A 27,895-nucleotide genomic window follows, 5' to 3' on the forward strand; every position below is an offset into this window, starting at 1 on the left:
AATATTTAAAGTTAAAAAATAAATCTGTAACCAATTTACAATTTATCTTTTAATTAATTATTTATCTCATTAATGAAAATATAAAAAAACTAACTTTTGAAATTTTCATTAATTAATTAATCAAATAAATAAAATTAAAAAATCTATCCCTAAAAAATTGTGTAGTACACGCCACACACAGTCCATGGACTGTGTGTGTCGTGTACCGCCCTATATTTTAGGGATATTTGATTTTTCCATAATTATTTCATTATTTATTCAAACTACCTTATTAGATAAAATCCAATAACCTGATAATTAATTCAAATTTGAATTAATGATATTTTTAACTAATTATCAAATATAATTAATTATTTGTATAGTATCAATCTTTTAAATTCAAATCTAATTTAAACTTATCAGATTATTATCTCCCACTCAAATAAAGATATTTAATTAATCCTACCAATTAATTAAAACCAATTTAAATTTCGAAATTAAATATTTAATTTATTATAATTTCAAAAATTATAATTAATTAGTTATTTAATATAATTTCGAAAATTACATAATAATTAAATATTAATTAATTTAGTTAATTACAACTAATTTGTTATTAATTAATTAATCACTATTATCACATAATTGCATATTTGGCCCGAATAACAAATTTCTTCTTAAATATGTCTTTCTACCATTTTTCCCTTTATATCAACTCTTGCCTTGAATAGTGTTGATAGAGCCGCTATGAGGACCTATGGACCTATAATTCCAAGCTTCAATAAATTTGAGATTAAAATTTAAACTTTTTAATTAAATAATCTTAATTTATTAATCTCATTATTACTCCAATATAAATATGAGACTGCACTCTTGTAATTATAGGCATTTCATTTATTGGGTATTTTATAATAATAAAGCGTCAATTGATATAATCATTACATGCAAATTAACCCTCTAATAATGGTTCATAATTAATCGAGAATAAAATTACCGTTTTACCCTTTTTAATTATATCTTGTTTCCTTAAGTACCATTGACTTTACTAGTGAAGGTTAATTCATAACTAAATTATGAATTTGAGCTCAATAACCTTTCTATCCCAAAAGTCAACCCTTAGGAGAACCATTATACAATCTGTCATGAGAAGGTATAGATTCCATATCTGTATACAATGTCCCCAGCCATTTACATTAATGAGTTCCCAAAACAAAAGTTTATAGTCTGATCATTCTGACAAACCCCAACGAGTGAATCAAAGAACTCATATAACATAAACATGAGTTCATAGTAACTTCAGGATTAAGACCTATTTGTATATGATAATCAGTTGGTATATTTAATTAATACTTCAAAATGGTATTTAACTAAGTATTAATAAACATATCTGGTCCAGTTCTATATATTCTCTAATATATAAAGTACCTCCACTTAAGTGTCCTACTACACTAGTAATCCGGATCTAGATCACATGTATTCATAATACTAGTGGACCGTACTTGTAGTAATTAATCTAAAGATTCCATAACTTTATTTTACTTTGAACTATTCAAGTTCATTTATCTCAAACACAATCCTCCCGTACCAACACATGGTTGAGATCACATATATGAACTTAGGAATTTTTTTGATATTTACTTAATATTATCACAAAATAATATAGTCCATAAAATATATGCATAAAAAATTCAATTTATTTATTTATTTCTTAAAACAATGTCTACTACATACGCTTTTAGGGCACAATTCCCAACACCGGGTTCCTAGAAACCCTTCCACTACAACGAGGCTCCGTGATGTTTGCTCAGGAACAGTGGTACTTTATTCATTTAAATCGACTTGTGTCGGTTGAACATGAAGAGTGGGAATTTCATCATCAACTCGCGTTGATGACGATGAAACATTGGTTGGAGTCAATTCTTTAACCATCTACTCTAAAACTACTTTGCTGCGAGGTTTGAAGTTTTGGACATAGTCATTTTCCAGAAACGTAGCATTCGTAGAAGTAAACACTTTCTTTTCTGAATGACTATAGAAAATTCCACCTCGAGTACCTTTAGTGAAATGACCCGAATTTGCTAATAGGGCTTAGGACCTTGATTAGTGTGCCTGGAGGGCAATAAATGAATTATTATGTTAATATATGAATTTAAATGAATATATGATTAGAATGCATGTTTAGGTGGAATAAATATGCATGTGGGCCCTGTTTGTTTGTTAGGGGTAAATTGGTAATTTTAGCCCGTTGAGGGCAAAAATGTGATAATTGTATTATATGATTAATACCACGTGTGAGTGGTGATATTGTTGTGATGCACGTGCCGAGACGGTCCTAGGGAGCTAATTAGTTTAAAAGTCACAACGGGATTAAATACCCAGCTCGGGAGGAGCCTAGGGGTATTTTGGGAATTCTATACTTTGAGTATGTGAGTTAATGGTTAATGGTAATTGAGTAACTTGAGTGACCATTGGTGACCATTAAGAGTAACAGATTTTAGATGAGAAAATGGTAGATTTGTAGGAAATGTGAAATGGCAAAAATACCCTTGAGGTTTAGTTAGGAAAGGAATTACTTGGATGGGTAAAATAGTCTTTTGGCAGGGGTTTAGATAACTTCAGCTGGAGGAAAAGATGATTCATGTTTCTATACTTAGGCATAATCTTTTTTGGCTGAAAACTTGAGGAGAAAACTAGAAGGAAAGAAGAAAGAAAAAGAAAGCTGAAATTGGGAGACCTAGGAGGAGAATCTAGTGGTTTGAGGCAATTAAAGTTGATCATAACCAAGATTGTTCCGAGGTAAGAGTTTATCCCCTATTTTGCTTAAGTTTTAAGCTTGATTTCTAGAAAGTAAGTATAGAAATTTAAAGATAGTTATGGCTGGTTTTGTATGGAATTCAACTTGGTAATCAAGAGGAATTGGTATAAAGCTGGGATTGGAGGGAGTTCAAGCTGAGTTATTGGTTGAGGTAAGAGTTTTCAACATCTTTGAATTTTCATATCTGATGTGGTTTAAGAATTGGGAAGCATGGTTTCCATTTTTCAAGCCTTGGTTTAAGTTTTAAAAGCTATGGTTTAAGTTTCTGGAATTTGAAACCAAAGTGTGGATTTTGGGGGTGATTGTGTGTTGGACCTTGTTGTTGGTGTTTTTAGGTTGTTAGGTGGTTCATTTGAGGATTCAAATTGGTTTTAGGGTTTAGGTATGTGTTTGGGTTGAATTGGAGGTGTTTTGACTTGGGGAAAATGCAGGGGAAAACCCAGAATTCTGGGTTCGCGAAGGGGCGCCGCGGCGCTAGGCTGCAGCAGGAGGGCGGACCATTCTGGGCGCTGCGGCCCTCTTTGGTGGGTGTCGCGGCGCTAGGCTATTTTCTGGGCAGGGAAAATTTTCATTTTAGGGCTTTTGCCCAGGGGGCTCGGGGGATGTTTCTGCTACATTGTTTTGGGTAATTGGAGGTCCCGAGAGTACGGGATTGGTTTTGGGAAGTGGTTTTGGATTGGTTAGTATTAAAGGGTGTTTTATATGTGTTGTGACTAGGTTTTCAGAGAGGCTTGGGATAGAGGACCGTGCTCGTGACTCTGGTGCATTGTGAAGCTCGGGATACAGGTAAGAAAACCCTTGTTCCCATAGAGCTTGTATGCAGGGCTGAGCCCAATGTGTTTGAATTGCAGGGAGTAGCCCTTTGATTGAATTGGTTAGTATTCAATATATGTTTGTTATGCTATGAATGCAATTATGTGAATGATCGACAAGAGTCGGGAATGGTGTAGACCGAGGTCGGCAGGGGCCGGGAACGGCGTTAGGCACGTTGAGTGCAAGGCCGAGTACGGCAAGGGGCCGGGAGCAGCGTTGAGAACATGGAGTGCGAGTTGCCATGGCGAGTCCCTAAAGGATACCTAGGATATCGTCACGGTGTGGACCGCGAACCCAGGGCCTGGTAAAGCGCCTGGGACGTCTAGGCCGTATGTGTTTAGCCTATTGAGGGCCAGTTTGTATACTTGGTGTATATTTTGCATATGTTATTTTTTTGCGGGTTTTCTTGCTGGGTTTCGGCTCACAGATGCTTTGTGGTGCAGGTAAGGGAAAGAAGAAAGTCAACCAACCATGAGTTTAGCAGGCATGAAGCGACGTGTACATGTTTGGCCAGCCTGGCTGCCATAGCCAGTGGATTTTGGGAGATGTTTGTAAATAAACCTAGATTTTGTCGTTTAGTCGACTTGTTTTAATTTGTATGTTGTAAATATTTCTAAACTGTATTTTGGGATCCCAAGTGGTAAACTTTTATGATTTTCAATAAAATGGAATTATTTCTAAAGTTTTCCTCTGTTTATGGCTTAATTACACTGTTTGACTTAAAACCTCGATTAGCGAGTTGAAAGCACGTTTTTAAACTCACTTAGTAACGTCTCTAAGGAAGTAGGGCATTACATTTAGGATAGCCAACAAACATGCAAACTTCAGTTTGCGGTTCTAGCTTTCCTTCCTTTTTCCTCAAGACACGGGCAGGACATCCCCAAATTCTATATTGGCGTAAACTAGGTTCACGTCCATTCCAACGTTCTAAAGGTGTTTTGGGGATTGATTTAGACGGCATGACATTGAGTCTGTCATTCACGGTTTCAATTGCATGTCCCCAGAATGAAGTTGGTAGAGTTGAGTAACTAAGCATGCATCTAACCATTTCAAATAAAGTTCTGTTCCGGCGTTCCGCTACACCATTTTGTTGCGGTGTACCTGGGGCAGTAAGTTGTGATAAAATTCAAAGTTTAGTTAAATGATCTTGGAACTTCCTATCCAAATATTCTCTACCCCTATCAGATCGTAAGATCTTTAACGTTTTACCTAATTGGTTCTGAGCCATCGCTAGTAATTCCTGAAACTGTTAAAATTTTTATGATTACTATGCACTAGGTAATGACATGAGTATCTAGTGTAATCGTCAATGAAAGTGATGAAATAATCTAAACCACCCCTGGCTTGTGCATTCAAAGGTCCACAAACATCTGAATGCACAAGTCCAAGTGGTTCTTTGGCCCTATCACCCTCTGCAAAGAATGGACGCTTGGTCAGTTTGCCTTCTTTCACAGACAATAATTCATCTAAGGTGAGTTCCCTCAAAGGCTCATCCTTTGTAAGTCTTTGAATCCTATCATGGCCAATGCGATCTAGTCTCAAGTGTCATAAATACGTCATATTATCATTATCAGTCTTTTGACGTTTATTGGTCCTAGGTTTAGCTACTTTGAATAAATCATTGTTAAGAGCGAGGGGTTTATTAGGTTGCAGAATATAAAGCCTGTTTTCCAAACATGCAATACACAATTGTGATCCATTGAAGGAAATAGATATATTAGAACTTGTGAAAGTCATAACAAATCATTCTAATTGCAACATGGAAACTGAAATTAAATTTCTAGTAAAATCCAGAATAAAAACTACATCATTTAAAGCTAAAAATTTATTTCTGAACTTCAGACGAGCTCTTCCTCTAGCTTGGACCGCAACGAACGCTCCGTTCCCAACTCTAAGCTTTAAGCTGCCTTCATCCACTTCTTCCCATGATTCAAGAAGCTGTAAAGAGTTACAAACATGGTTAGTAGATCCAAAATCAATAATCCAAACAGATTTATCATTCTCTAAAACACATGTTTCTAAGATAATTGAACTATAATCATTACCTTTGTTTTTAGCTGCTAGAAACTTGGGGCAATCCTGTTTCCAACGCCCCTTCTCTTTTCAGTGAAAACACTTACCTTTACCTTTCTTGTTTTTCTTGTTCTTCCCCTTAGGCATCTGTGCATTTGGTTGTGCACTCGTCTTTGCAGCCTTTGCAGGCTTGGGGTTGTTGTTTTGTCCACATTTTCTCTTGTTTCCAGCTTTCGAAGACGAAGCTTGGTTAGCTTCAGCCTTAGCTGGATTAGCAGCAGTAGTAGTAGTTGTCTTCTTTTCTCCTCCCTTACTTGGTCCACCCATGATAGACTCAAAAGTCTGAAGCTCGTTCATGAGCTGCGTCAGACCATAGTTGAGTTTATTCAACACATAGTTGGTTGTGAACGATGGGAAAATTGGAGAGAGACTGTTGAGGATTAAGCCAACTTGAGTTTCCTCATCTATTGTTGCTCCATGCAATTCAACTTCCTGAAAGTAGTTTGTCATTTTGATCAGATGATTGCGGACATGTTGAGAAGGTGCCATCCGAGCATTGACATATTTCTTGGTGGCCTCAAAACGAGTCTGCGCTGACTTGGCACCAAACATGTCTTGGAGCTGATCCATGATTTCGTAGGCCGTCTCGATATTCTCAATCTTTGTCTTAAGAGTGTTGACCATACTAGTAAACATGTAGTACCACGCCTTGTTGTTAGCCGCCTGCCAACGCTCATACTTATCCCTCACAGACTTGGTAGCTCCTTCAACTGGAACTTTCAGGGATTCTTCAAACATGACGAACTTGGAGTTGTCACCAATCAACACAATGTTGATGTTTTGCTTCCATTTAAGGAAGTTCTCTCTAGTGAGTTTCTCCATCGAAAGTTGAGAAAGGATGGGAGTAGACACAGGCATACTTAAAACTACAAATTATCAATAAAATAGAAATCAATCACATTTCCTCAATAAAACTCCTATTCACACAAATTTCAAGAAATAACACAACATATATAAAAAATATGTAAGATATGAGAACAAATACCAAAATTATCATATCTCTATTTCTTTAGGTTTTTAACTAATCTGTGATATCCTTGTCCCGATTGGTGAGAGTAAAAAATACCACTAGTTAAATAAAGTTGTAAACTTATTTAATAATGGACACCATTATTAACAACCTACTATTCGATCAAAATAAGAAAACAAAATCTCTTATTTTATGAGCTAGACCCACGGTTTCGATAATCACAGATTTAGTCCTAGTAGTCACCGTAGAGGTGAGTCTAGTAGAATTTGATCTATAATTATCTATCTTTCAAAATCTAACCTTGTCAAAATAACTAATGAACACCTTTTGTAGGGGGACGAATCAAAGCATCTTGAGGCCCCATTAAGTTATTGATGTTGTTAAATCAATGGTGGAGATTGAATATAATTCTTAAAATAAGCTCATTATAAAATTAAAATTAGTATTTTTATTATTTTTCGAAAATTAATGTTTGGTTCTCCAAAAAATTGTAAGATTAGAATTTTTTAAACCAAAGTCCTATAATTTCCTATTAATTCTAAAGTGTCACATTGAAACAAATTCAATTAATTTAGAATTAATTTATTATTAATCAATATTTAGGTTTAACTAATATACGAAACATATACAATTAAGTCCAACTCAGGTAAATAGGCCTTAACAATGGGGCATGTATGGAGGAGGGATGGGTCCAATATGTTGTTCCCACTACAAATGTAATGCCCTGGCTACCCCAGAATAGTTACGGTGAACGGTGAACCAGATATTTAACTCGCTACCCGAGTCCTTTGGTTAAAAACGTGCTTTCTAAGTGTTATTAACAGGCTAAGGTGGAAAACCAATAAAAAGGAAAGTATATGCTTTATTAAGTATATAAAACTGTTCATGAGCTCATAAAAACATTTACAACTCAAAATGGTCATTACTGTTTCAAATTTACAAACCCGCCAACCTAAGCGGCAAAAGTAGGGTAAACCCCCTAGTTCCTTTGAGAACTCCTTGGCCGTGGTGGTCAAGCGGCCACATATGTACACATCACCACCTAAGCTCTCCACTTAGGGCTGGGTGAGCTTTTCTTTCCCTTTACCTGCACCACATAGCACCCATGAGCCAAAGCCTAGCAAGAAAACACAGTATTGTATATAAACATTATCAAATGATTATCATTATAATCACACAAAGTTTATAGCTCTTAAACAGATGAGTGAATATCACTTGAGGTTCTAGTAAACCATACTGAGTGATTGACAAGAAAATCACTAATTAAAACCGAAGAGTGACTGCTGGGTAAGCCACTAGCCTTAAACAGATGAGAGACTGATGGGTAAGTCTCTAACTTAACAGATGAGTGACTGATGGGTAAGTCACACAAGTGCTTATAGTATTCATCAAACTTGAGGTCGGTCCGACATTAATGCTCTTTGAGTCATCCAATGCAGTTATCGATTAGATCTAATCTTTATTGGCTTGCGTTGAACATGCTAAGGCCGTTCCTGACTTATGAGTTAGCACTGTGTGACCAGTGCCCGGTACCACTGCCGAACTTGACTAATGAGTCACAGCTTCACAGCTGATACTGACACCTTTGCCAAATCTAACTAATGAGCCAGTACAATGCAAAAGTGAGCAAGATTTGCTAAGCATTTAGTAATCAATCCATGTCCACATTTACACAATCAACATGCCTCATGAACAACCATGCATGTCACATTTGGGGTGCAGTTTTCTTACCTTTGGTTCGAGCGAGAATTAATATAAGAACGACCCTTGAGAACGACCTGTCTTTTGTCTCCTTAGCGGTTACCTGGTCATAACCAATTATGGGATTCCATCAATAAAATGAATAACAAAGGTTCCCAAACCAAAACCTAGCCTCCGAGACATCGAATACTACTAAACCGGGTAGTAGGATCGATCCCGAGGCCTAAGGCTAGAATGCCCGAGCCAAAAACTCAATTCTGGCCAAAATGCCACTAAGGGCCACGGCCCGCCCCTCAAATAGAGGCGGCCTCCATCAACACCCCTAAAGAGCCGCGGCCCTCCTTGGCCATGCCGCGGCCCAACCCCCAGTTCAGCCAATACCCTGGTTTTTCCTCCCTTGCGATTTTCCTTGGAACCAACCTTTCAAATCAAGCTCAAACACCACTCAAACATCCAATACAACCCCTAAACTTGATCTATAACACTCCCTCATCAAAACCCAAGTTAAACCCCAACCAAAACTTCCATCAATTCCAACTATCCACAACAAAATCATAAACTAAAACTAACAACCAAAACAGAGCAAACCAAGAAACTAGTGGCTAGAAACTTACCTCAAACTCAGGTTGTGATGCTCTTCAATGGTAGAACACTCTCCCAAACTCCCAAGGTCTACTTCCTAAGCTAGAATCCTCAACAAGTGCTCAAAAATCACAAAGAAGATGAAGGAGGAGGAAGGTACGGGTAAGCTCTTGATCACACTCTGTTTTCCCTCTGTTTCACAGCCAAAGGTAGTTTATATCTATCCTAGGGGTAAAAATACCATTATACCCCTAGGTCAACTAAAGATTTCTAAAGGCTCCCAAGGGAAAAATTGTCCTTTCCAACCTATCTCGTTAATCATAATTAACGCTCTCCAATTTCCGCTATTCTCAATAATCTCAAGCACCAATAATTTATATCTCGTTACCCTTTAACTCCCGGTAACGCTCTAATCATTATAATCACCCCGAGACTCATCCTGAGTCTCGAACTTAAACCTATTATGACTAGACCGCTAATCAATAAATCCAAGATCGTCTCATGTCGAACAGCTCGAACAAACCCACATTATAATGTGGTCCCAACAACATATCACCAACATGCATACAAATATACAATTATACCCTCAGCGGGCCAAATTATCATCACACCCCTGAAATTTAAAATGTGGACCCACATGCATGCATTTAACATCATGTTAAAATATAATTCACATATACATGCATTTTACATATTAATGGCATAATTAAACAAGTATGGCCCTCCCGGCCTACTATTCCCGCCATTAAACCATATCGAAGAATTCGGGGCATTACAACAAAGGCCCCTATACTTCCATACAAGGTCCAAAAGACAGGAATTTAAACATTCGTTTTATTAATTGTTATTAATTGATTAGGCCCACTACAGTCATGCAAAGCAAATGAGCCTTCACAAGTGGAACCACCCATAAGAGAGGAATTTAAACTTTACATTTTCTAATGTGCCCAAATAAAACCAATCATTTTATGAATATTTATTTGGCAAAAAATCCATATATCTAGCAAACATATGGGCCACTATATGCATCTAAGCTCAATTGCAAAAATACTACATATAGTGCAAACAGACATGTTATAATTGGATGGGCCTAATCATGTTACTATATGAGTAATTCTATGAATTTATGCAAAAATACCACAATTTATTTCATTTGCATAAATACCACAATTAAATTTATAGAATTTATCAAAAAATTCAAATTAATTCATTTTTTTAAAAAAAATTAGTCAATTTAAATGAAATTTATCAACAATAAACAATAGTTAATTTAAATTTCATTTGTCAACAATCAACTTGGTTTTAGGTTAATTTTAAAAAAAATATCAATTTAATTTAAATATGATTTATCAACAATTAACCAAAGATAATTTAAATCCCATTTATTAAAAAAATATTTAATTAATTGGTTGAAAAAAATAACATTTTTCAAAATTTAACCAATTTTAAACTTTAAAAACAATATCTTAACTGTTTTTGAAAAATATCTTGTGTTGTTAAAACTATAAGCAAATATTTTAAGCATTTAAAAAAAAACACTAATAGTTACAACAACCATAAAATATCTCAAAATAGTTAAACAAATTCAAATATCGATGAAAATATCTAACTAACAAATTTTAAATTTCTAATAATTTAAATATTAAAAAAATTATAGAATAAACAAATTTTTATATTTTTAAATAAATATTTAATAAAAATAATAAGCATTTTAAAAGAAAATATATTAAATATCTGATATCTTAATTCTAATATTTTAATATATTAAAAGATTTAAAATTAAGTTGTTGGTCTATTTTTAAATTTGAATTTAAATATTTCTTGAAAATATATATTTATTTAAATCTCAACTAACAAAAATATCTTATTTTTTAAAAAACAATTTTAAATGATAAAACAAATCTGATATTTTTAGCTTTGATTATAAATAATTTATTTTCACAATTTTATTTTCTTTGATTAAAAAAAATGGGTGAACAATACCCGTGACGTGTGCAGCTGATGGCAGGGTGTGCGCGTGCGGAGGCTGGGCAGATGCACGCTGGTAGCTGGGTGACGCGCGCAAGAGCATGCGTGGGGAGGGGTGACGCACGCTGGTGCGCGCGCGCGTGGACAGCTAGGCCAAAATATTCCAAAAAAAAAAATCTGTAATTTTTCTAACCAAAACTATTTTCTAATTAATTTTTAACATGTTTTACACAAAATAAACACATATATAAAAATTAATAGCATAGAAAACACAACTAAATAACCTAAAAATTGCTAATAATTATATAAAATCAATATGCTTCATAAAAACATGAAAATCCAAGCAATTATCCGAACACATCAAATAATTTAATTTTTAACATGTTCATGCATGAAATAAAGATTACCAAAGGCTCATAGGCCAGATATTAGGAAAACTTATACATGATCTTTATTTATTTTCATGTAGATCTAATAGTAAACAAATTAATATGAGATAACCTAGATCATGTTTCTAGAATTGAATTCAAAGAGAAATAATGAAAAGAATACTTACATTATACACAGCGGAATGAATGAGTCCTTCCTTTAGTTTCTCTAACCCTTGTGTCATTTCTGTCGCAGATTACCAAGAAACTGAACCGATCTTCAATTTTCTTTACAGCCTTCCAAAGTATCCTTGGAATTGCCTAGACTAGAGTAGACAATTCTCAACACATGAGATAGATACAGAGAGAAGAAGAGAAAAGAACAATGAAGCTTAGAAAATGACTTATGTTTAGAGAGAATCTAAAATCTATCAGAAAACCAGTGTTTGTCATCTGATTTCAACTCTCACTTAACATTCCTTTAATATACTCATTTAGGTCATTTATTTAATTAAAAAATTAATAAAATAATAGTCAATAATCAACCCTAGGTCGAAATTATCATGAGCTTTAGGCCTGTGAAATCTCCCATTTGATTATAAGCCCATTGGACTTAAAATCAAGGCCTGTATTATTTTCAATTGATTTAATTATTTAAATCCTTTATAAAATTAATTATTTATAATTTGAACCTTGATTTAAAATTATTTATTAATTTGGATACCAATTTATCTTAATTAATAAATCTACCCTAATTTCTCTTTTCTTCTCTAAATTACATAACTCTGTGAAACTATCCAAAATTGACATGGTCAACTTTGATAATTCTAATTGATAATTAAATCAATTAATTGATACTATCTAGATGATTTTATCCAAGGTACAGTGGGGACCGTGGGCCTATGAAATCAAGCTCCAATAAGTTATCATAAATCTAACAAATAAATTTACTAACTTATTAATTCCTCGTTACTCCACTAAAGACTCGGAATTGCACTCTTGAATTCATAGAAAGCTCTATAAAAAATATAGATACGCTATTAATTATCCATTGTTACAACCATAATTGTCACTCAATCCTCTATAGACGGTCTACAATGAGATGGGACTAAAATACTGTTTTACCCCTCATTGTATTTTATCCTTTAAATACTTAGTTCCTTGTAAATGATATTTCAGTAAACTAATATTAATTACTGAAATGAGATCTCTATCATTTAACACCTTGAACGAAACTAAATGGAAACCATCATTTCATTTCTTCATCAAAAGCTATAGATGTTCATATCTATGATTAACACTCCCACTCAATTATACTACAGAGTTCCCAAGATGTAAGTATGGGCTAGTCCGTAGGGTAAGCTGGTAACGAACAAGTCAAATAACTCAAATAAGAAAATCAGTTAGAATACTAATTACTCAAAATTGAGATTGAATTGACCTATGGTCAACTATATGATATGACTAGAATAGATAATAATAGTATGTTTACTTATCCTATCAACTGCCAATATCGGTCTTGTCCGATGTAACAAATACATCCAATCTTATCTACTTTGCTAATGTTCTGGAAAGAACATAACACTACAATGTGTAAGTAGTTCATATTGTAGATTGGCAAATCAGTGTAAATCCTGTGCACTTACTAATCTTAGGACTAACTTATTTTGAACATATAATCATATTTATATTCCATTGTGACTACGTCACTATAAATACGATTAGCTATATGCTCAGGATTTAATAGAAATTTATATTAAAAAAATAATCGTGAAAATAAAACATGTGAGCTTAGTGATTGACTAAGTCAAAAAATGATTTCTATTATTTTATTGATAATAAATAAGATTACAAAGAAATTGGGTTCTAATTAGGGCATAAAACCCCAACAATGGGAAGGTTAGGGAGATTGGAAATGTCAGAATATGGTAGAGTGACAGTTGTTGATGCCTACTCATGGCATAAGATGGGGTAAGATGGTGTTCGTGTTGTGTCGTCATCTGAGCCTCTAATCCCCACTGCCATGAAAAGTTATGAGTTTGGTATATCCAGACAAGAGGTGGACTCTACTGAGGATGGAGTGATAAGTCAACCTCAATATATCATTCCTAAGAATTTGTGCTCCATACTCAAGAAGGGTGACTGAGAAAGGATACGGTTTTCTTATCAAATTCCAAGGTCTGTTGAATTGATGATACCCAAATCGTAAGAGAGGGCTGACTAGAATATGGGAGAATGGATTTGTTTTTATGAGATACCCTTTATGAATGGAATCAGGCGCCCAATCCCAAATTTGGCATGGGAAGTGCTAGACTACTATGAGATTGTTCTGAGTCAACTCATGCCAAATTCATGGAGGTTGCTTATGGGGCTACAGTGTTTATCAGCGCTACATAATTTGGAAATTGTGTTTAATGTAGTTCATCTTTCATACTTCCTAAGGGAACATGACAGGGAGAAAGGTCACTATCAATTTAATATTCATAATGGTTGGGATCATTTGATTATTGAATTTACATCCAACATTCTTGGAAGATGGAAAAAGTGTTACTTCTTTGCTAGAAGAAATTTTATCTTTCGTCAGAAGGGTCCACGTGACATTTCTCTACATTGGAGAGTGATTGGTATGTTATTTGAATGTTTTGTGTGTTCCAATTAATGTTAAGACTTATCTTTTTTTTTTTTGCAGTCTGAGAGAGCAACACCATTGGAGTTTTGTATTTTGGCTGAAGAGAGGACCGCTGCCATCCTTGAGATGAATGACGAAGAGCGAAGCTTGAGCTACATCCTTGAGGAATGCAAGTTGTGAGTTAGTGTGCTTTGGAAGCATATAGATCGTGATCCTCAAGGTATTATTCCTTCTTCAAAAAATTATTTTCCAATCTTGACGCTTATTCGATCTCTTGAACGGTTGGGCTCCAAATTATCTTTCATTCCACACTTAACTGAAGAAGCACAGACACTTGCAAACAAGATGATTATGGAGAGAAATTTTAAGGTTCCATCCTCTACTGATGCTAAGGTGAAGTTCCTTGAGTGTATGAAGTCTAGAAAGAGTGCTGACAAAGAGAAATGTCCACTAGGCCCAAAGAGTCGAATCATCTGAATCTTTCTAAGAGGAAGCATCCTGAACTCACACCGACTGAAAGGGGATCGATTGCTTTTTCATTTCCAAAAGATGAGTTTATTTATTTTGACCCCGCATCAATTTCTAGTGAAGTAGACAACATTTTGTTCCCAACAGTCGAGACACGTCTAAGTGAGCCAGGGACAACCAAAGCTACAGACTACACTGTCTATAAGGCATTCTAGGTCAGTTCTTGTGTTGATAAATATTTACTTGGATATTTTTGTAATGTCTAACTATTTTATATTGTGTTGGCTCTTCAAGGGGAATTATATCTTCGGAAGAATGAGTTAGCAATGTCTCGTAAGAATCCCCAGTTTTCAGATACAAACACTTCCATTCGCCAAGACTTGGAGAAGTGCAAGTTGGACCACGCTTCCAGTCTGGAGAAGTTGGTTGTTGAACTTGACGTTATGAAGGTTAATCTCAATGCGAAGCGAATAAGGAGTCAAGAGTACTATGACCAGCTGGGTTCCATAGCAGAGTCAACCGTCTTGAAGACTAGGGGGAGATAATGCTCGAGTACAAGGAAGGCAAGCACACTAATTGGGATGTCGATAGTGATATTGAAGTTTATGAGAAAATCAAGGATATTGAAGCTGATGAGGTTAAATAGGTTGCACGTGCGCAAGGAGTGCTTCTACCACTTCTTGAGTCATCTGCAGTTGTCGATCATTAAGGGGAATCAATCAACCCTAGAAATGAGCTTCATCAGGCTCCCTAGACTTTGTTGTGGAATGGACTTTATATTTTGTAGACCTGAAGATGTGTTTGTATTTTGAGTTGAAATGTGTTGTATTTTGGCTTGAGAAATATTGTATTTTGGCTCAAGCATAGGTTGGATATGCCCTAACAAGACTTTATTACTAAGAACACTTAATGGACTTTATTGACTTTACGTAGGTTGGAAGAACTTTATTTATTTATGATTCGATAGTACAATTATGTCATCTAAAACATTAATGTCAACTCATTTTCTTTTGAACTTAGAATTGATGCACATATCTAATAATTATTGTTGAAACTATGACGCTAGAGTGGATGTGATTTTGAATCACCATTATGAACTTAATACAAAAGTGTTAAAAAAGAATTGTCGACAAAAGCAAGCTAGATTTTATTCTTAAGTGGTTAGATGCAGTGGGATTTGCTTGAATGATTCAAGTACATAATCTTTGTTATGTTGTGTTTTGTGAGTAATATAGGGACATGTTATTCGCCTTGCATAACCTATGAGGATTGATGCTTGTAATTGAGTGCCTAAATCTGAATTGACATAGGAATATGTTTAATTAGTTGTTACTATAACATTTGGAAAAATCCTACAAACAAATTGTGAATTCTTGTTAACTCTAAAATATTTTGCTAAAAATAATACGCAGCTTATTGTCCAATATATTGACATATGGGGATTTAATGATTCAAATCCACTATTTCATAGAGAACTTTTTATCGTTGTTTTCTTGTTTGTGGCTACTTTTGAGCAGTTTCAAATTTTGTATACTTTAGTTTGAGTTTACACAATCAATCCAATTAATTTTTTTTTATTCTAAATTGTTAGTAATTGGTTTTACATTGATTTCCACTTTGTAATCCCTATGGAGACTATTTACTTATGATTGTTAATTATGTGATTACGTGCACTTGCATATTAATTTTCACAATAAGTTTTTTGTCATTGTTGTCAGGGATTGAAAATAGAATTTTGTGTAGTTGTCAATTGCTTTAAAATTTACATTTATAATTTTTTTTTATCTTTTTTGCATGTTCTTGTGTCCTGCTAGAATTATCTCAGTATATGAACGAGTTACAGGACCTTGAACTACATCTTATTGACCCTGGGGTTGAATGCACATTTGGAAGAAGAAGTAAAAGAGAGCAACGAGCTCAAGTTGATTTTGAAATGGATGAGGAAGCCGAAGAAGGTGCTAATAAGGCCACTAGTGCTATTATTATAACAAATGATAGAGAAAGGGCCATAAGAGAGTATGCTGCCACTTTGTTCAATGAGCTTAATCTGGGCATTGTTTGGCCATAAATTCAAGCACCTTAAGTTGAGTTGATGCTCGTAATATTCCAAATGTTATAAATAGTGGGTCAATTTAGTGGGTTGACCACGAAAGGTCCTCATCTCCATCTTCACTCATATTTGGAGACGAGTGATTTCTTCAAGCTAAAGGTGTTACTGAGGAGGCCTTGAGATTGAAATTGTTCCGTTTCTCCTTGAGGGACTAAAAACTCTCTGAAAATAAAGTTATTTAGCTCTTTTTTTGCATTCAATTAGTTTTGTTCTCAAAATTTTTTAGTTTATTTTAGTGACTTTTAATTAGTTTTAATTTAATTTTGAATAAATATTTATTTTTATATTATTTTTAATTAGTTTTTAGATTACTTTATTTAGTTTCCCATTAAGTAATTAATTTACCTCAATGATGTGTAATTTTGAGGATAGCTAAATTGATTTCAAATTCTAATTTTTGGTGTGGGGATTTCAGGAATGTTGCAACATTTTCTATAGCAAAATACACAAGAAAGACTTTAAAAAAGATGAAGTGAACACCATATAAGTCACTTAATGAGCTACAATCTAAGGGTGACATGGGGAGGTTCACAAGGACTAATTTGGGTTGGTTTTAAGTGATCTAAATGATGGGATTGGGCTTTGCACTTTATAGCAAAAGAAATTGGGGAAAAATATGGCAGTATCCCTAATTTGTGGTGCCCTGGTATTATAAAAATTAGAACCCAGCCACCACTTAAAGGGGGACATGCTATTGTAGAGAGAATAACACCAAATAAAATGAAGAAAAAGAAGAGGAAGAAAATCCAAGCTTGAGGAGGAGAATCCAAGGAAGAAGAAGAAGAGGAATCAAGTCTACAAGTGGACTTCATTGTTTGACTTGATTTTTTTTCCCTCTTCTTTCTTGTATTTTATCCTTAATTTTGATTATCATGGGTTTAATGGCTGAGATGATTATAATGATGGTTTTAATTTTACTTTGAACATGAGCTAAGTTATTTTAGTTACTGCTAATGAACCCTAATATGTAGTTGTGGGTAATTATGGAAAGAATGGTATTACAAATCTAGACATCGATTATCCAAATGGTTATCTTGCTTATACTTAATTTTGTTTGGCCATCAAATGTGAGTGATTGATTCGGTATTAATTCTAGAAATATTGATATCATTGGACATATGATTTGGATAATACATGCTTTAATCTCTTTACAGTTTGAATTGTGATGTTATAGGAATATATATTCACTTTCCATGACAAAAAAAGGAGTTGAGCTTAATTGGATATTCTTACAAATAATTATGCTTAGGAATATGTTAATTAATTTGGAGAATCAATTCATAAAAACTTTGAAAAAAGGCTTATGAGCTAAGTGAATTCCTAGTTGACAAAGTCAGTTTTACTATAGCATTTCTCTGTAGCATTTTCCCAGAGTTGCATTTTAAGGGGATTTATTAACTCTAACTTATCACTATTATTTTATTCATCACTTGTTTGCTTCCTTGACTTAATTTTGTTGTCTATGTTATTTTTTTCTGCTTATTTCTCAAAGTTAGTTAATCAACTCCCTTTATTTCTTTTCCTTCCGAGTTGTTAAGTGTTGATTTTACACAATTTGTTGCTAATACAATCCATGTGGAGACGATACTCATACTTATCACTTTATTACTTGTTTGACAATTGTTTACACTTGCACACACAAATTAATTTTGCAACAAGTTTTGGCGCCATTGCCGGGGATTGATTTTAGTGAATTTTTTTTTTTTTGTAAAACACAATTTGCTAACGAACAAAGCTTTGGGAAACTAAAATTTTCTTTTCATTTCATTTCTTTTTTTTTTTTGTTCGTTTGCTTGTTTGTTTTAGAAAAGAAAAAATATTTGAGGTATATCTGCTTTTGTTTGGTGATTTTCCACATTCCAATAATAGGATATATGATTAATATTGTGTATAACTTGTTGAAAAATGTGAATATTGTTTGAGATTGTGACTAATTCTTGTGTTTATTTCATTTTAATTATGATATGTCCATATTTGAGGACAAATGCCTTGATCAATGAATTGTGTGTGATTTTGGTGAAAGTTTGTGTAAATATATGATTTTGCAATCTCATAAGTCCTAGAATTTGTTTGATTCTCTCTTGAGGCGAAATCCTAGACTATACTTGACCAAAGACATGATTTAGGTCATCTTTGGACTATTTGAGGCTTTCAGGCCTACATTGATACATTTTATATCCCTAGTTACCCCCATTGAGCCTAAATTATTGTTTTATTTGTTAGTCACATATTAGCCTAGCTTTTAAAATAATTTTCCTACTTTGTCACCTTCACCTTCAAATATAAGCACTTTGATCTTTATGGGACATATGTTGAGTGGTTCCATTTAGGGGAGAATGTGAGGAGTTTGGAAAATTTGTTATGTATTTTGCCAAAAAAAATAAAAAATAAAAGAAGGGACAACTTGGTGAAAGATTGCATTTTCTACTTTTTCTTGTTTTCAATATTGAGAACAATGTTGATTTTAAGTTTGGAGGTGAGGTATATTTTCACCATTGAGTCACTTTTCATTATATATATATATATATTCATTTTTAAAAAAATTAAAAAATAAGTTTAAAAAAAAAGATGAAAAAAAAGTGTTACACTCATGTATTCCACTGCAAAAGTATAAGTTTGGGGGTGTAGCATCTCTTTAGAATTTTTGTTTTAATAAAAGTGTATGGCAAGAGAAGTGATCTTGATTTTTGGGTATTTTTGAGGGGTGTTGTAAGTTCTTTGATGTTCCTAGGAAGATTAAAGTGCTTAGGGTGATTTGTGCCAAAAATTTGTATCATTTATCCTACATTCACTCAAGCCTAACTTACAAGCTTAAAAAGTCCTATTGATCATTGGTTATGTGTTTGTCTACATTAGTGGATAGAGAGATGAAAAACAAACCTATGAGACTTTGTCATTCTAGAGATTTTTTGATTAATTGATATTTGCATAAATTGATTTAAATTGCACGCAATAATTTGAGAAAAGACATCACACACACATACATGGAGTGATCAAAATTGGAATGAGGCACACTCTTGAATTTTTTACAATATTTGGATAATCTTGTATTTTTATTTAAGATATGATCATACAACAATCTTTGAGGAAAATTATGGAAATCACCAACATTAGTCACTTATTGTCTCTTGTTTAATTTAATTTAATTTCTTTTCTTTTGCTTGAGGAAAATCAAAATCTTAAGTTTGGGGGTGTAATAACTCTATGAAAATAGAGTTATTTAGCTCTTTTTGTGCATTGAATTAGTTTTGTTAACAAGCATTTTTAGTTTATTTTAGCGACTTTTAATATTTTATATTAGTTTTAATTAATTTTTAGATTACTTTATTTAATTTCTCATTAAGTAATTAATTTACTTCAATTATGTGTAATTTTGAAGATAGCTAAATTGATTTCAAATGCTAATTTTTGGTGTAGGGATTTCACGAATGTTACAACATTTTCTATAGAAAAATACACAACAAAGACTTTGACAAAGATGAAGTGAACACCATATAAGTCACTTAATGAGCTACAATGTAAAGGTGACATGGAGAGGTACACAAGGACTAATTTGGACTGGTTTTAAGTGGTCCAAATGAGGGGATTGGGCCTTGCATTTGAGAGCAAAAGAAATCTGGCACAAATATGGTAGTTTTCCTAATTTGTGGTGCCCTAGTTTTATAAAAAAGAGAACCCAACCACCATTTGAAGGGGGATCTACCATTGTAGAGAGAAGGGCACAAAAAAATGAAGAAAAAGAATAGGAAGAAAATCCAAGCTTGAGGAGGAGAATCCAAGGATGAAGAAGAAGAGGACTCAAGTCTACAAGTGGACTTCATTATTTGACTTAATTTCTTTCCCCTTTTCTCTCTTGTATTTAGAACCTTCATTTTGATTATCATAGGTTTAATGGCTGAGATGATTATTGTAACAACCCTCAAAATATACAAGACAAAAACATGCAAAATTCTGAACTTTTACTTTAATTCATTCTACAAAAAATCCATATAAAAAAACTTTTAAAAAGATTGTGTGCGCACACTTTTAGTTTTAGCAAATAGAATTACAACTATTCTTTTACAGAGTTAAAGCAAAATAAATGTCATAAAAGAGATAACAAGCTCCCTAAGTTTTTTTTTCTTTTCAAAATGGTGTTCATGAAAACCTCCCCAGGTCAGGCCACATGTACATATCCACAAGTAGACTCCGGCGCTCACTGCTCCACTTTGCTTTTGCACTTACCTACAACATGAAACAACTAGGTAAGCAAAAATGCTTAGTAAGAATAGTCTTGCACACAAATATACTAAACCTAGTAACGGGTTGCCCTAAGGTAGCTACCGCTACCTGTCATAGGGTAGTGGATAAATTCAAACCCTATCATACAATTCTCAATAATAGTCCAAACAGAAAATCAAGTGCATTGGTTGTGCCCAACAACCAATGTTCATACATATCAAAACCACCTACATTCAGAAAATCAAAGACATTCAAGACATATAAGCATATTCGAAATAAATACTCTGGTTGTTCTAACAACCAAGTTCACACATAGCACGATAACCAACATTTAGAAAATTTCCAGAACATACAATATATCACTAATATCATAATATCCTACACTCAGAAGATTCTCAGAATATTCAAATATATTTAACACACATCATGACTAAGCAATTAAATTATCAAGAAGGGATCTGGGCCACAACCCGGTTCCAGCATTAGCATTTATGTCCTGGCTCCAACCTGGACTAATTGTCTTGGCTTCAACCCGGACTATATACTCACTATTGTTAGGCTTCAACCGAGACAATATTACCATTGTCCTGGCTCCAACCCGGACTATATTACCATTGTCCTGGCTCCAACCCAAACTATTTTACATTAGGGTTCTGGCCCTAACCTGAACCCACTTACAATTTAGCCGCAGAATGTCAAAGCATTGCAAGAGTAGGCATTAAGCATACCCTGGTCTTAATGACCCAAACAAAACTAGTGTAATCTACTACTACAAGCACACACTAGTATATTCATGTTGTAGCCAAGAAAGAGAAAGGCTAACTTACTTGGAGTCCTTAGTTCCCAGCTGGATCTTTTAACTCCGCTATCCACTTTTTCCCTTCGCAGTTACTGTAATTAATACAGTGTACTCGAATTAAACTATGCCACACTCGTATAGCTAATATTCTATGATAGCTGCATTCAATAAAATTCTCTTAGAGACTATATATTAAAAATTCCTCTTATACACTTTACAGTGTATAAGAACAGATTCCGCTTTAATCAATTTACGGCTTTCTGAGAAAATAGTCCTTACCGCAACATGCTCTCCGCGCTGTGCATTTTAATATTCTATCTCTAGATGACTCTCTCAATCGTATTACACGTATTTTGTTTACTTATAAAAGGATTTTTAAACATCTCTTAATCTTAGAAAACTACCCACTTTTTACTCAAGTACGGAGTTTACCATGTTCGATTATTTACCCAAAAATACCCAGTTTTAAATTTTTACAATTTATTATCCATTAACAATAATACTTTTCAATTTACAGTTTTATAAAACCTAACTCCCATTTTTACCATCTTTAATCCATAATCTAGGATCTCTATTACGTCATTTTTGAAAAGAAAGGGCAATTGGACCCCGTGTTTAGAAAATGGTAAAAGTGAATTCTCAATAACCTTAAGCTAATTTGGGATTGGTTAGATATCCAAAAATTTAGCTATTTTTTAAAACAACTTCATTTCCAATTTCGAACCTAACTTTTTCACTATTCATTTCAACGTGATAAAAATCCCTCTTTTAAGCTCATATTCTATGTTAGGTTCTCTAACCACAACCCTTTAAAATCCCTTTCACGTATTATGCATCCTAATGATGGGAACTAGGAAAGACCTCACGTCAATATTCAATTTAGGTTAGGAGAACTAACCTCCCAAAACTAGTTTTTTGTTAAGGTTCGTAATTACTAATTTTCCCTGTTTTTAGGTAACTTATAAAAATTACTACTCTTAAACCGTGACATATTTTAATATAAACTTTTACCAAGAGCTTGATACATATCTTCAAAATTTTCCCACAAAGTTTCATAATTTTTGGATTGCAAAACCCATTAAATCATTTAAAGAAATCTGGGCAGTGCCTGCAGCCGATGAGTTTTTCTCAGATTTTTAGGGTTCTTTGAAAAATTATTTCTCTTACACCACAGCCCATTTTTTTCTAAAATTTTTCCAGGATATTTAATTATATCTATTTTTATTTCTCTCAAAAGTTTATAATTTTTAAGAAAGGTGAATCCATTAAAAAATGTAAGACAATCGGGGCAAAGTTTGCTGCCCAGAAATTTCGTTTTCAGATTATTATGGCAAACTTTGAAAAACCATTACTCTTTAAGAATTTTGCTTTTTCCTCTAAAATTTTTCTGTGATCCTTATACATATTAAAACTAACATTTTACAAAATTCCATGGATTTTGGCTCAGTAAAATGTGTTCAATATTCAAAATAATCTGGGCAATGCATGTTGCTTAGAAATTTTCCAGATTGCATCAAGATGCCAAAAAGTTCATAACTTAGGTTTGAAAACACCTTTTTTCGATTTTTCAAAGCCTAAACTCAAGTACTCATCTAGAAATATGCAATTTATAAAAATTATTTCTACAAACAGAGGTAGTAGGGTACGATCTGACTGGTTGGAAGTCAGACCAGCAAAAATAAACACAATTAGCAAAACCCTAGCCACATGCATGCATGCAAATCTTCAAATAAACCAATCTAACCCTCAAGCATAAAATAAACTCTAAAAACCAATAAAATAGTCTATACAATCAGATCTACTAATATAAACCAAAAATACTCAAGAACCAACCAAAATGCAGATTTTTAAAAGAGTGTTAGGGTAGAAGATGGAGGGGAGTGGAAAAACTTAAAACTCTAGAACCCTTACCTTTGTCTTCACTAGATCACCAAAAAGCTTCAAACTTTGGGATTCTCCTAGAACCACCTCTCTTGAACCCTAGAATACAAGATCCATGCCATGCTTGGCTATTAGAATCTCATGCATGCATAGTAAAACCCTTAAGATTTCGGGTTTGAAAGAAAAAGAGAAGGAAAAAGAGTGTACTAGGGTTCGAAACTTACATTAGCCTAGATATCTCTTGAGTTTTCTTCCTTCTTCAATGGGGAGAGAGTGCTCTTGCTCTTGGATAGAAAATTTCAGCCATGGAGGGTAAAGAGAGATCAAGCTTCGGTTTTGGGGAGAGAAATGGAAAGAGTTCTTTTTTGTTTTCTTGAGTAAAAAGAAGGAAATTAAAAAAATAATGATTGGATGTGTAAGAGGGAATGATTGGAGGTTTAGCCAATGTGTGAGATAGCCTCCTACTCTTCCTAGGATAGGTGTCATAGATACTGGAGTACACTAGGACATATCCTAGCTGCCCATCACACCCTCTCTCTATCTTTCGAAATGACTAAAATGCCCTTGCCCCTTTTAACTCACGTCTAATGCACTCAAGGGCCCTTTGGTAAAAATTTAACCAAACTTTTACCCTATAGTTTTTAAATATCTCCACGCTAAAATAAAATAAATGTGACCAAAAATAAATTTTGTCACAGAACAAATAATTTTGGTAATTTACTCAAATTGACCAAAATGCCCTAAGAGGCTCGGGCAAGATTTTCCATTCTTAAGTCTAGTAGATTGGAATTAAATCCTCAATAATTTTTTCTTAAATTTAGTGGCTTGACTATATAGTCCTAGTTGCCAAATATTTTTATGTCATAGTATTCCTTATTTTACCTAATCCGAGATTTTTCCATTATTAAGGTTTGCCCCTTAGTCCAAGACCAATTTTCTTTTCATAGGCCTAAACCCTTTATCAAATTACCTCAACGACTATAAAATTCACTAAATGACATACTTTCACGTAATATTATTTATTGAAATAATATTCCACAAAATTCTTCACCAGCTCCAACCAGCTACTAAAGGTGTTCAAAATACGGGATGTTACAATACCTACAATTTATAGAAGTTTCGTCCCCGAAACTCAAAATAGATGGAGTACCACTCCCGCATATTAGCTTTCGTCTCCTAGGTCACCTCTTCAATGTCATGGTTACACCACTGCACCTTTACCAAAGGTATAGTTTTGTTCCTTAACACCTTGTCTTTCCGATCCAAAATCGCGACCAGTTTTTCCTCATAGCTTAGTTGAGGATCTATGCTAAGTTCATCGTAACATAGCACATGAGTGGGGTCTTTCACGTACTTCCTTAATGTTGACACATGGAAAACATCGTGAACTCTAGAGAATGTGGGTAGAAGGGTTATTCGATAAGCCGCCTTTCCAATGCGTTCTAGAACCTCAAACGGTCCTAAGTACCTAGGGCTTAACTTGCCCTTTTTCCCGAACCTCATAATTCCTCTCAGTGGAGCTATCTTTAACAGTACCTTGTCCCCAAATTCAAATTCTAATGGTCTCCGACGACGATCAGCATATTTGCATTGTCGATCTATAGAGGTCTGCAACCTTTGGCGGATTGACCTAATGTCTTCCGTAGCTTGGTCTACCTCTTCTGATCCCAAGAATTTCCTCTCACCAGTCTCATGCCAGTAGATTGGAGATCAACACTTTCTTCTGTATAGTGCCTCATACAGAGACATTTTTATCGATTCATGGTAACTATTGTTGTAGGTGAACTCAATTAATGGAAGTTTTACTCTCAACGAACCTTGAAAATCCAACACGCAAGCTCTTAACATATCTTCCAAGGTCTAAATTGTTTGTTCGCTCTGGCCATCCGTCTGTGGATGGAAGGCAGTACTAAACTTGAGTTTAGTTCCCAATCCCATTTGCATTCTCCTCCAAAACGTGGAGGTAAATCCTCCATCATAATCAAGCACTATAGAGATGGGAACCCCATGTAATCGCACTATCTCAACAATGTACAAGTCTGTCAACTTATCTGCACTGTCTGTTGTCTTAATGGGTAAGAAATGAGTGGAGTTTGTCAATCTATCCACGATAACTCAGATAGCATCGTGCCCCTTCGAAGTGTGTGGTAACCCGATAAACCATTTCCCATTTCCACTCAGGGATCTCTAGCGGCTGCAATAACCTTGCAGGTCACTGATGCTCTGCCTTGGTTTTTTTTGACACGTCAAACAATGTGCCACATACTCCGCTACATGTCTCTTCATTCCTACCTACCAATTGGTGGTTCCCGCATGCATATCATAAGAAGTATTGCGAGCCTCATAAAATATTTGCCTCTTGATCTCCTCATCATCGGGCATGCATATTCTGCCCTTGAAACCCAACATTCCATCCTCCGAGATGTGAAACCCTAGTCGTGTGTCTTTCATAGTTTCATGCACCACTCGTTCGATCCACAGATCTGCGAGCTGTCCCCCTTGGATCACTTCCATGATCTTGGGTTGCACAGATAACTTTGCTAATCTTCCCACTATTATCTCCAAATCCAATTTGGATATATCGGTTTGTAGTTCTTGGGGTATTTCTTTCACTGAAATTACACAAGCCATTGGTTGCTGACTCAGCGCGTTAGCTACTTTATTAGCTTTGCCTGGGTGGTACAATATATCGCAATCGTAATCATTGAACAATTCTAACGACCTCCATTGTCTCATGTTCAACTCTTTCTGGGTGAAGAAATATATCAGACTCTTGTGATTAGTGTATATGTCGCAGTGGATCCCATAGAGATAGTGTCTCTAGATCTTCAATGCGAACACTACCGCTGCTAACTCCAAGTTGTGAGTTGGATAGTATTTCTCAAAAAAATTCAGTTGTTGGGAGGCATATGCGATCACCTTCCCTTGTTGCGTCAATATTGGTCCGAGTCCCTGACCTGATGCATCACTGTAAATGGCATAATCCTCTGCACCTTTTGGGATAGTGAGTACTTGAGCAGTTGTTAATCTGATTTTTAACTCTTAAAAACTCTGTTCGCACTTGTCTGTCCACTCAAACTTGATGTTCTTCCGGGCAGTGCGATCATAGGGGTAGCTATTTTGGAAAAACCCCCCACAAAACGCCTATAATACCCTGCCAGACCCAAGAATTTGCGGACCTCTTGTGTGTTCTTTGGGGCTTTCCATTGTTTCACCGCCTCGATTTTGGCCGAATTGACTGTAATCCCATCTCCTGACACCACGTGTCCTAGAAAACTCACTTGAGTCAACCAAAATTCGCACTTGGAGAACTTGGAGTACAACTTTTTCTCACGCAATCGCTATAAGATTAGTTCCAGATGTTGAGTGTGTTCTTCTTGGTTTCATGAGTATACGAGTATATCGTCTATAAACACGATTATGAATTTGTCTAGATACTCACCTAGTACCCTATGCATAAGATCCATGAATGACACAGGTGCATTGGTGAGTCCAAAAGACATCACCACGAACTCATAGTGGCCATACCGAGTTCAGAATGCGGTCTTGGGAATATCCGACTCCTTGACCTTCTACTGGTGTTACCCGGATCTCAAGTCGATCTGTGAGAATACCGATGCTCCCTATAGTTGATCGAATAGATCATCAATTTTGGGCAACGGGTATCGATTCTTGATCGTCACTTTGTTGAGTTCGCGGTAGTTTACACACATTCTCATGGAGTCTTCTTTCTTTTTCACGAATAGTATCGGGGCTCCCAAAACAGAATGACTTGGTCGTATAAATCTTTGATCTAGGTATTCTTGTAATTGCGCTTGCTGTTCTTTAAGCTTTGCCAATGCCATTTGGTATGGTGCCTTTGAAATAGGTGCGGTTCCTGGAATCAACTCAATCTCGAACTTGACTTCTTGGTTCGGGGATATCCCTGGAAGATCCTCAGGAAACACTTTCGGAAATTTTCACACCACTGCTACCTCAGTTGGTTGTAGCTTAGACTCCTTATCCTTGTCTATTACATTCGCCTGGTAGTTGATACATCTATCATCCAATAATTTCCTAGCCTTCATTGTGGAGATTATAGCGAAATACTTCTCGTGGGTTGTGCCTTGGAACACGAATGGTTCTTCCCCAGGTGGGTTAAAAGTCACCTTTCTTTGTTTGCAATTTACCACCACCCCGTATTTAGTTAGCCAATCCATACCAAAAATAACATCGTACTCATGTAAATCTAAAACTAGCAAATCCATGGTCAACTCCCAACCTTCTACCCAGACTGGTATGGCTCTAACCCAAGACCATACCATCATATCCTCCCCCAAAGGTAAATATACACCACATACATTTTCCATACGCTCAGGCTTCCTATCTTTCTTATCAACATAAGATGCAACAATAAAAGATTGGGATGCACCAGTGTCCATCAATGCATATGATGAGTTAATAGCCACAGGAAGCTGACCTGACACCATTTCGAAAGTCCCAACTCCTTTATCACCCTGGGTTAGTGCATAGATTATT

This window comes from Humulus lupulus, chromosome 3, assembly GCF_963169125.1.
Source record: "Humulus lupulus chromosome 3, drHumLupu1.1, whole genome shotgun sequence".
Lineage (NCBI taxonomy): Eukaryota > Viridiplantae > Streptophyta > Magnoliopsida > Rosales > Cannabaceae > Humulus > Humulus lupulus.